General features: G+C 36.5%; 1 protein-coding gene across 2 annotated transcripts in view; it reads left to right on the top strand.

The window, feature by feature from the left end:
* LOC136026289 (phospholipid-transporting ATPase ABCA3-like) overlaps positions 1-12,005 on the top strand; it is a 138,448-nt gene that overhangs the window by 4,391 nt on the left and 122,052 nt on the right. Inside the window, exon 1 of one of the 2 annotated variants that reach the window (XM_065702690.1) lies at positions 11,104-11,254. The exons of the other annotated variant lie outside the window; for it this stretch is intronic. The gene's annotated coding sequence lies outside the window, so the exon portion shown is untranslated. Of the gene's footprint in view, positions 1-11,103; positions 11,255-12,005 lie in introns of those variants that run through there. 2 annotated transcript variants of the gene reach the window in all.

Genomic DNA, 12,005 nt, shown 5'->3' with positions numbered 1-12,005 from the left:
AAATTTAATGATTTCAACATATCTGTAATTAGCGTGAAAAACAAGTTCTTTCGATGAATTATTTGTTACCAAAATCAATTTTATAGAGCATCAGTTACTATAGGGCCGGATCGCCCCTTACTGACAATTCGGTACCACAAACTGTTTAATGACCTAATACCGGTACTTACGTGTTATTAAATTAAAAAAACAAGTTTTTTTTAACTGAAAGTAAGGAGCGATATTAAACTTAAAACAAAAGAAATTACTTCGTACATAAAAGAGGCTGTTCCCTCCTCAATGCCCCGCTCTTTACGCTAAAGTTTGACTCTTTTTCTCCAATTTTACTTTTTAAAACAGTAAGAAACCTTAGCGTAAAGAGCGGGGAGTTGAGGAGGGAACATCCCCTTTTATACATGGAGTAATTTTTTTCGTTTTAAGTTTTAATATCGCTCCTTACTTTCAGTTAAAAAAAAACTTGTTTTTTTTATTTAATTTCTGAACGTTTTTAAATTAAGGCATGTTTTGATTTTGGCTCTCCGCACATGAATAGTTAAAACGAAATTTGCATATTAGTTTATTTTTATGGCTAAATGGCTTTCTCATAGTTTTGATCGGACGATTTTGCGAAAAAGGAGTGGGGGAGTAGGCATAGTTATCCTCCAATTTTTTGGTTATTTAAAAAAGCAACTAGAACTTTTAATATTTTACGAACGTTTTCATTAGTAAAAATATCCGTAACTTACGAATTAGCTTACGTAACGAACTTCTATATTTGTATGTTTTTATTACATATATGAGGGGGTTAACTTTAGCGTAAGTTACTTTAGTTACTTTAGAGTAAAAAGTTACTTTAGCGTAAAGAGCGAGGTATTAGGAGGAGGGGAACCCCTCATATGCGTAATAATTTCTGTTCGATTTAAGTTTTAATGCTGCTCCTTACTTTCAAATGAAAAAACTTTTTCATATTTTTTTTCATTGTTCTTTAAAAAGGCTAAAAAATCCTGCCCCCCTTCATGGAAATTTTCTTCCCCCATGAAAAATTCCTCCATGGAAAGATCCCCAGTATAACCCCCTTCCCCAACCAAAAAATCCCCCTGAAAGCCTCTGTACACTTCCCAATAACCATTACTTTGTGTAAACACTGGTCAAAGTTTGGAACTTGCAGCCCCTCCTACGGGGACTTTGGAGGAGTAAGTCGTCCCAAAGACATAGTTATTAGGTTTTTTGACTATGCTGAATAAAATGGCGATCTCAAAATTTTGATCCGGTGACTTTAGGGGAAAAATGAGTTAGAATGAGCCGTCGCACAACATTCTAGGACCACGGGGTCGATACGATCACACCTGGAAAAAAAAACAAAAAAAAAACACGCATCCTTGATCTGTCTTGTGGCAATAAAAAGTAAAATTCTACATTTTTGTAGATAGATGCTTGAAACTTCTACTGTAGGGTTCTCTGACGCGCTGAATCTGATGGTGTGATTTTCCTAAAGATGCAATGACTTTTAAGGGGTGTTTCCCCCTATTTTCTAAAATAAGGCAAATTTTCTCAGGCTCGTAAATGTTGATGGATAAGTCTAAACTTAACGAAACTTTTGTATTTAAAATCAGCATCAAAATGCAATTCTTTTGATGTAAGTATTGTTATAAAAATTCCGTTTTTTAGATTTTCGGTTACTATTGAGCCGGATCGCTCCTTACTACACTTCGTTACCACGAACTGTTTGATAGCGACCCTACTTAAGTTCTTGATCTGAGTTAAACCAGTTTCTCTGTCTGCATTCGGGGATAGTTAGCTTAGTCTCAGTTAGAAATACTACTGTGCATGTATATTTTACGCAATGTACAGAGTTGGTTACATTAGGTATATAATGTAATGCTATATACTTAAGTATTACATTTTCATTCTTTTTTGGTATATTACATTAGGATTAAGTTGTTGTATATCCATCTTTCCAATGGAGGTTTTAAGAAGGGTGTTCGCCAGTGACCATTTCCTAAAGTATCTGTGAATTTGAAAGAGCTGTATCAGATTTTATTGACAAGGTTATGGAGAAGGGATTCGTGAACTCGTTTTGGATTTATCGACTTATAAATAGTATCAACCCCAATATTATTTTGAATTCAACAAGCTACAACATGTGAACCCTTCTGTTTTCTAATTTATGTATCTATGAAGAGTGAGTATGGCTATAAATGTGAGTGAGTATTAAGGACTATTCCCTAAAATAACCTGTTTCGTAAGAGTCATGTCAAATATGTCACAAACCAGGAGGCAAGCCTTTTAACCCCTCCTCTCAGTGGCCTTATCCTCTAGGAAATTCAGGGAAAGTGCACTATTCCCAGTAAAAACTAAAGCCAGGAAACATTGATTATTTCAGTGAAGGAGAAATTACCAGTAGGATTTGCTTGAGTGAAGCCATAGCTAATGCATCCAGACCCGAGTTATTTAAGAGGTGACATGAGAGCAAATTATTCAAGTATGATTGAGAACCTTCCCCAATTTACTTAATAATGACCAAATACTGCACCTGTCGGATTTTACCTTCAACTGTCTAAATTGTGGTGTCTATTTCTGTGGCGTGCTGTGTACCATGGCAAGGTAGAACTCGATTTCGATTTTGGCGACGAAGTTGCATAAATTGATACTTTTGGACCTCGATTTGTCCCGAAATACAAATTAAGGTAACTTGCAGATATGTGCGAGGTTTTAAAGGTGCTACATCGGATCCTTCTGTTATACGAATGATAAATCCTGATAGGATACTTTTGCTCATAAACATGAGGCAAGGGCTGGGTATCCTCGAAACTTTTCAAGGGGGTGGGTGAGCCTGCATTAGGTTTTCCCACGAAGGGGAGCAACGATCGAAAACGAGCTTTTCTTCAGAAAGTCAGTTTGCTTATTTGAATATTAAAAGATTGTGTACTCTCTACATAATTACAATTTTGGGGGGGGGGCGAGGTGGACTGCTCCAAGAACCCAAAGAACCCAAGAACCCTTGGGCTTGTTGTGTGGGCATGGAGGCCTCAACCCTACGAATGTGTCATTAGGCTAAGCACTACACATGTTAAACACAATTTTGAATAACGACAAAAAAAGCAACAAAAAAAGGTAACTCTTGGAGTCTATCTGTCTTGTTTCTTTACCTATAAAAAGAAAATAACCTGCTGGAAATAAACTGTCAAAATTTTCAAAAATGATTAAATTCAAATTCTATAAGCATAAGAATCTAGGGGAGGAGTCATTATAATTGCCAACGATCATTATTAGAGAAAAAACCTTGAGAGGAAAGATTGAATTCACTTAATTTATTAATGCTTTCATCAAACAATTAAAAGTGAGTATCTCGGGATCCTGTGTGCGAAAGGGCACCATATTTCCTTCACTAAATTACATCCTGAGGGAGTGGCAATCTCTTATTGTAAGATATACTTGGGCATTGATTTTTGTCCGATCAAATGTCTAGTAACCCAGCCACGTGCTCATAATATTTTCTTTGGTACTTGTATGATATACCCCCTACAGCTCAATAAGTGAAGTTAGGTTAATCCTATTTTTTAATATACCCAAGCATAAAAATATAATATTTTAGTAACAAAAATCGATTCTGTCACCTTTCTTTGTCTTTTCCCACGCTAAGTTGAAAGAAACTAGCGAAAGAAACCAGTCTACAGTGCACCAATGCATGAACAATTTGTGCGGTAGGAGGTATTTATTTATTTATTTTATTTCTAACCCGTCATACAATACAAAGTAAACAGAGACGGAGTATACAGACAAAACGACAAAAAAAAAGGAATATGAAAAAAAAAAAAGAAAGAAACATCACAACAATGGAATAATTTATAAAGAACATTCGATGAAGCACTGAACCGCTTTTGCATACATACAACTTTAAATATCACTGTACAGGAATACATACATACATACATGCATATTTAATTCCCATCAAAAAAAAAAAAAAAAAAAAAAAAAAAAAAAAAAAAAAAAAAAAAAAAAAAAAAAAAAAAAAAAAAAAAAAAAAAAAAAAACTCACTACAGAAGAATACACAACACACAAGAAAAATAAAGAACACATGAGTATCTAACTACAAAAAATAAAAAACCTATTGCCTCAAAATAATTGCCCAAGGATGAGTAACAATTTTAGAGTTATATCTGGCGATTTGGGCTAATATTGCTTCATTAGGGTTGATGATCCCATACCGACTTGTCACAATACGGTTACTTGTCCATGGTGGAAGCCGTAAGAGGTACTTTGCATATTTATAATATGTAGACCGCAATTTTTTCTCATCTTCCTTTTGGAAAATCCTCCAAAAGGGACTTATACTTATCCAAAGGATACAGATAATGAGGAAGTGCCATTGCATTATATAGATGGGCCAAAATCCGCCGATCAAACTGACGCTTATAAACTACAACACGGCTATACGCTAAAGAGATCCGCTTCTGCAGATGACTCTGCAAAAGATGACGTGTTTCAAGCATAGACCGACCAATAGGGATCCCCAAATAAACTATGTGTTCGGCAAGCCGAACAGTAGCACCACCCAGCCTAACATCAACAGCAGACCCTTGCTTAGCATTAAATAATAACACATCAGATTTCTTTTCGTTAAACTGAAGGCCTATTTTTCCATATTCTACTTGAAGCTGGATAAAATTCTCCTCTAAACCGTGAAGGAGGCGGCTCAAATTAAGTACATCGTCTGCATAGCTTATTAACGATAGATCAATTCCTCTCAGAATGTATGTCAGATTTGACTTAGATTGTGGTTTAACGATGCTGTTATTAAATGCGGTAGGTGATGTCAATGCACCCTGCCTTACACCTTTTTCAACGGGGAGTACCGGGTTTTTTGTCAGGTTTGGTGTTATTGGTAGCTTAAGCCTATCTTTTAAATTTTTATACATATCATATAAAGGGTTTAACATACTTGGATCAACACCTACTAGGCCCATATCTAAAATAATCTGCTCATGAATTAGTGAATCAAAGGCCCTTCTGACATCATGTGCAGCGAGAGCTATGCTCTCACCGCTTTTCTCAGCATCTATCAAAGCCGAAACAAGAGCAGAAAGAGCGTGACCACTACCAAGACTAGGCTGAAAACTGAATTGATGGTCTGGGACTGTGCATTTCGACCGCAGTTCATCGACAATAAGTGCCTCAAATAACTTACAAAAAACTGTAGCCACAGTTATAGGTCGGAAAGACGAGCACTGGCTAAGTGGCTTTCCCTTTTTAGGCACAGGTGTTAATATTCCTATTGAAAAAGAATCAGGCACTATACCCAGGTTAAAAATTATTTGAAAAAGCAGGGCAAGGTGCTCAAGGAACAGCTCGCTGCAAAACAGCAGGTGCTGAATTGATATACCATCACAACCGCGCGATTTCTTTTTTTTTAGTTTTCTAATAGCAGAACGGATAGAACACCTCGTAATTTTAACACCCGGACTGTTTTCTTCTCGCTTTCGTGAGAAGAAATCATCCAGTTTCACACCGAAGCTTTTTTGTAGCTTGATATCAGGAGCCGAAAATTCATTTCTATAATGCTGAACCCAATTATCTCGAGATATTGAGGTCATTGTTACATGAGATCTTTCTTTAAACAATGAAGACCAAAGTTTATTTGGGTGGGTAAGGATAGCCTGAGATGAAGAACGAATAATTGCACTACGGTGTAGTGAAAGTTCTTTCGCGAATTTACGTTTACTATGAATTCGAAGCTTATTCACCCACCCGTCTCGAGGACATCCAGCCTCACGCCAAACCGAAAGCCAGAATTTTGCCGAACTACACGCGTTTTGAAGATTAACATTTGCAGACCAGCCTGGTACTTCGGTACCAGGCCACACCCGTCTAAATGGTACAGCTGATTGTTCAGCGAGACGTAATGCGTGCACAAGCTCACCACAATAAATATTCAACCGAATTCGTGATTCCGCCGGATGGTTCTTAGAACTAACCATCAGCAAATCAAAAGGAACGCGGATTTTTGAAACAAGTTCATCACAAGTCGACTGAAATGAACTCATAGACGCACGTTTCCAATCACAAACAAAATAAGGACGCTTCTGGAGCCTTCCAGGAGGAGGCGGAACACTACTATTTAAATCAATATTGAAAAACAATGGAAAATGGTCAGATGTAAAATTTGAATCAGAAACAAGAACCTCACTCGGTGTAAGTGATTGAGTGTGCATAACATGATCTAGGTTTGACATACTTCCCAAATTATGAATATATGAAAAATTCTTATTCTTAGACGCGAGTATAAATTCATCACCTAACATACCGAGTAACATATTAGCACGATTAGAACTTGAACTGTTGTTGCCGCTCGGGTTTTCAAGATCACAGTTAAAGTCACCTGTTATCAGACACGAAAGTCCATGCTTTTTTATTTTATCAATACATTTGGATAGCCTTGCAATACTTATGGCAAACTGTCTATCTGATCGATCATCACGATAGTCCGTAGGGAGGTAAACATTCACTATAACAATATCATGCATTTTGATAGCGAGAAAGTCTAATGCCGAGTCAAACATAGAAGTTGATAGAGAGGATCTAACGTAAGTCGCAAGGCCACCAGATGGCCGGCCATGAGTGCTAGAGCGTTTGGCTGCAACTGTAAAAAACTTGATGGTTTGGTGACAGGTTCAATAACGGAAGGCTGAGAGAGGTTGCAAAATGTTCCTGCAAACACACAATATCATATCTTGAAAGAAGGTCCTCGATAAAAATAGACCGGTTAAGGATATTTCCATTTAAATTCCACGTTGCAACTGCATGCTTAGCACAAGCGGGTTCTAGATTCATTTTGGTAGGGAATTCATATTGATTATCGCTTTATTAGCCGGACATCTTATGTTATAGCATGTATGGCCTTTCTTTTTGCATATAATGCAGTACATATCTTTAGTGCACAAATTATCCTTCGTGGATGTGTGATCAGAAGCACCACAACGACCACATATAGGCGTCAATACGCAATTAGTCGCTAAGTGACCAACTCTATGGCACGAATAACATCTTTTTGGGAGAAATTTGAATTCTTCAGCAGGCAGCTTCTCATAACCGATTCGGACTGAGACTGCAAGAAAGTCTTCGAGATCCTTACTGGTCCCGAAATACAGCTTGAACACTTTGGAGCGCTCAAAGCTACCGATTTCTATTGCTTTTAATGCACATGGAACAAGGGATTCTATATCAGTCTGGGTCATACTAGGTGGAACCTTTTTCAAAACAGCAATAAACATTTTCTCTTTGAGCATGGCAGAGACCTCAGGCTTACTAACTTTCATTTTCTCAACGATCTTTTCAGCAGAAGATTTGGACTTGACGAATAATTTCCAGTCCTGTCTCACCTTTTTTAGCTCACTTATTTCGGCTGAGTTGGGGCAGATGGTATCCAAAAACTGCTTGCGAGCAATGGGATTATCAAGAGACTTTGGCATTTTAAGAACAACGGCATAGGATGTCTGGGGATTGACTGTTACAGGGTTGGCGGGGCCTGGGACACTACTCGCTGAAGGGCAACATAGGCTCTGTGCTTTAGCCATAGACACAAAATTCTTAAATTCTAGACATAAATCATTTACCTTGCGGGTTAACGTAGCGCTTGCCTCGCCAGGAATTGTGGGGACTTCGTCCGGTTCGTATATGACAAACTTCGGCAGTTCCACTGAATTCTTATCACAGTAGTCTGAAACTTTCAAAATGTCTGCAAATGTATCAGCAACTTTCAGCCTTTCACTTGGTCGAGTAGCATAATTCGCCACAGACCAAATTGTTTTCTTCGCTTCGCTCACCAAATCGTCGGCGAAAAAATCGCAACCAGTTTTGATAATATCGGCATTTGCATTACCTTTTGATTTCGCCCGCACGGCAAAATTTAATATAGCGTTATGTACTAGTCTATTAGGCTGCATCCCATGAAAATGATACACGTACATGTATATCATACACGTACCTTTTCTTTTCTCTAGGAGGGGAAGGAGGGGGGTACTTTATTCAAGTATTTCATGCATTAGTCTTCGAGTTTAAAATACCCCAAACAACTCTGTATCTACACGAGGGATGGAATTGGGTCCACTCTGAAAAAAAGTAACTAGAGTCTTTCATATAAATACTACAAAGGGCTGTCAATATGCAGAAATTCAAGTTGTTGAGGCTTTAGAAAAACACATAGAGACGTGTGTAACTCACGAAAATGGGGACACAAAATGTAAATGATTATTTTTTAATTTTTCAAATGAAAACATAAAAAAAAGTCGGAAAAAATACTTCCTAAATCTACGGGGAGGGGGTTGGTGTTTCATTTATTTAAATATGACTTTTGTTACCTTATTTGGGGAAAATATAGGAAAACGGACATTTCGGATTCAATTTGCATATACTTACTGCCATTTGCGCCATATACTTTGTTTAATAAAAATAAAATTTAATAAATACTAAATGGTTATAAATGCCAGATTATTTATTCGAATTTTTTTGCCCCTAAAATTTCTACGCCCGGGGAAAGTGCTCCTCTACCCTCTCCCCCTAAAACCGCCTATGCCTGATCCTTAACATTCTGAAAGAACAATAGTTGGACTAGCTTGTGATGTAAAAAGAACTACGGTACTAGCTGAAGTTATGATAGACATTAGTATAAACAAAGATCAACTAATTTTAAATTTAATAATTTGGTTCAGCGAATGATTTGATTATTTGGTTATGATAGACATTAGTATAAACAAAGATCAACTAATTTTAAATTTAATTACTTGGTTCAGCGAATAATTTGATTATTTGGTTATGATAGATATTAGTATAAACAAAGATCAACTAATTTTAAATTGAATAATTTGGTTTAGCGAATAATTTGATTATTTGGTTATGATAGACATTAGTATAAACAAAGATCAACTAATTTTAAATTTAATTATTTGGTTCAGCGAATAATTTGATTATTTGGTTATGATAGACATTAGTATAAACAAAGATCAAAGAATGTTAAATTTGGGAAGTAATTATTAGGTTCAGCGAAATCAAGTGCACAATTACCACTATTTTTTTGTGACTGCGAAAATTAAACAAAAGCAAGGTTTTTGAACTGTCACTTGATGTCAATGCACGCATAGTGAAAACTAGATAAAGGTCATCGAATACTTTAACCGGGCTTGAATCTAATTGAAAAGGAATTACTGTATAGAATAAAATTCATTTATAAAATCATACGAATCTATGCTAAGATACATATAGGTCAGGGGAGCAGAAATATAACTAATACCAGGATATACATTCAAAAAAGAAGACACGAATATATATATATATATATATATATATATATATATATATATAAGCCTATGGATATATAGGCTTGCAACACAATTTAATGGATAGGTAAACTTATTTAACAGTCTGAAAAAAAAAATCGTACGTGCCTGATTGCGACCCATGAAGGTGGTACCCATTGCCCATTACATGGAGAGATATATGTATCACTGAAGGGATCTAATAGATCCCTGTAAGGCTGAGAAGCATGGCCCTCAGTGGAAAAAACAGGGCACATATTTAAAAAAATAAAGAAAACACGATAATAGCAAACACAAAACATATTAATCAACTTTCCACATAAAAAAACTCACAAAATAACTTACTGAGTAACTCAACTACTACAAGATGCTGTACCGTACTACTCAACTTAACTCATGTACACTTTTTCGAATTTGTGCATCCTGGCCGAAAAAAGAAAACAAAAACAGACGGTAAAAATTCTAGATGAGCTATTTTTTGCTATCTTGGAAAGTTGTTAGATTTGGAAAATAGAACTTTCAAGGCTGGATGTACAGACTAAAGTATGTCCTGGGAGGGTATTTTGAAGTACCTACCTCCACTGCTTCTCCCTCTAGAGGACACTGGCCATTAAAAATCTTTGTGTTTTAAAAGAGAAATATTGCGAAATAGATCTTCTGCTTAAATGAAGTACAAGAAAAGTGTTTTCAGCTCCGTAACTTCGCTCAATCTCAATTTATGAGGTTTCAAAGATCTACAAGTGCATATCATAAATTTAGAAAAAAGTCATTAGTATGGCTTAAAATTATACTCACTGGTGGATGCAGAGGAGGGGAGCCCGGGGTTGGGGGTGCAATATGACAAGGTTGGATTTCTTGTTTTTTTCTTTTTTCACTCTTTTTTAAAATAAACTTGTCAATTGTTGGCAACTTTGTCACATTGCCCTCCCCCCAAGGTTTTGCTTATTGGCACCTTTGTCACATTAGCCCTTCTCCCAAGATTTTGCTCTAGATCTGCTGCTAATTCTACTCAAATAGCGGGAATTAAATTTTTAGAACTAAAACCAGAGAAAAAGAAACTGAAAATTAAGGTACATGTTGTTTTGTCAAAATTTTAATCGGTACCTGTCAAGCAGGCATATTTCTAAGACTTAGAAATCAGCAGAGGGTTAACATAGTAGCTTCTAAGTGGTTTCTGATTTAGAGGTCTAGTTTTGGACTTGTTCCCCCTAGCTATGCAGGGGTACAATAGCCGCCTTTAAAGGTGGGAAGAATATCCCTCGGAGAAACAAAATATAACCAGTTCAAGTAAACGAACTAGAAATAAAATAAAAAAGAGACGATTATAATCGACCCAAAACCGAGAAATCAAAATTCATTACATAAACACTTGCACTACAGGATACTCGATAACTCAACTATGCCTACTACATAATCAACAACACGTCTCGTAAGTATACTTTTTCGGATTTTTGCATCCCACCATACAACAAAATTCCTATTTACATGACTGTTTGAGACCCAAGGGGTGGTACCCATTGTCTGGTGACTATCATTAACTGACAAATATAAAAAGGTTGTAATAAAAACCAGTTTTTAGACTTTTGGCTATAAAGACTTCAGGTGATGACTACGAAATTACGTATTGCATGACCTACATCATCGACTCAAAAGGTGGTCTGGAAACTTATACACCTAGAGCGAAAGTTGCTCTTACTCGCATTCCCATACCTTTGCTTTGACTCAATTTTTGACCCAGTCATTGCGCCCTCGAACTTGGCCTACCCAAGCAACTACCCGGCCTTCTGCTGAAGGGGCTTGCTGGCTTGAGGCGAGAAGTAATAGTAAACCAAATTCATTTGTGTGAAAGACCGTTAGTTGTGTGAAAATTATTTTGATTGTAGTTTATATTCAGAGGTGAAGATCAGAGAGACCGTGCGGGGTCACGAATCTCAAGGAACTTGTAAAACCAATGTGAAATTAGGTTCGTATGTTCAACTTATATTTGTTTGCTCTGGATAGGGTGGTAATAGTCCAGTTTTTCTCCTCTTTATACTTTCTCAGGGTATATTATAGGCCCTTTTTTTATTCTTGAAAGGGAAAAATTAGGTAAAATCCTAGTTAATTGACTTCTTGCTATCTCAGAAAGAGTTTAGGTTAGGAAAATGAAACTTTCAGGGATGGGTCTACAGGCTAAAGTATGTCCCGGGAAGGTATTTTGAAGTACCGACCTCCATTCGTTCTCCCTCTAGAGGGCCCTACTGAAATTTTGACAAAACAAATTTTACCTTAATTTTCAGTGTTAAAATTCTAGTTAATTGACTTCTTGCTATCTCGGAAAGGGTTTAGGCTAGGAAAATGAAACTTTCAGGGATGGGTCTACAGGCTAGTGTGTCCCGGGAAGGTATTTTAAAGTACCTATCTCCAATCCTTCTCCCTCTAGAGAGCCCTGAAATTTGCCTACATGACAAGTCTATACCTATAGAAATTTTGACAAAACATTTAACCTTAATTTTCAGTTAGTAGTTGCTTTTTCTCTGCCTTTAGTTCTGAAAATACAATTCCTGTTATTTGAGTAGAATTTTGAGCCATATCAATCTTTTTTTTTTTTAATTTAGGAAATGTATTTGCATATCTTTAAAACCTTATAAAATGGAATTGAGCAAATTTATGAAGCTGAAAACAATTTGTTTTACTTGAATTAAGCAGAAGATCTATTTTGCAAGGTTTCACTT

Source organism: Artemia franciscana, chromosome 4, assembly GCF_032884065.1.
Source record: "Artemia franciscana chromosome 4, ASM3288406v1, whole genome shotgun sequence".
NCBI classification, from domain to species: domain Eukaryota; kingdom Metazoa; phylum Arthropoda; class Branchiopoda; order Anostraca; family Artemiidae; genus Artemia; species Artemia franciscana.
The sequence above is the reverse complement of the archived record's forward strand: the minus strand, read 5'-3'. Positions and strand labels throughout refer to the sequence as shown.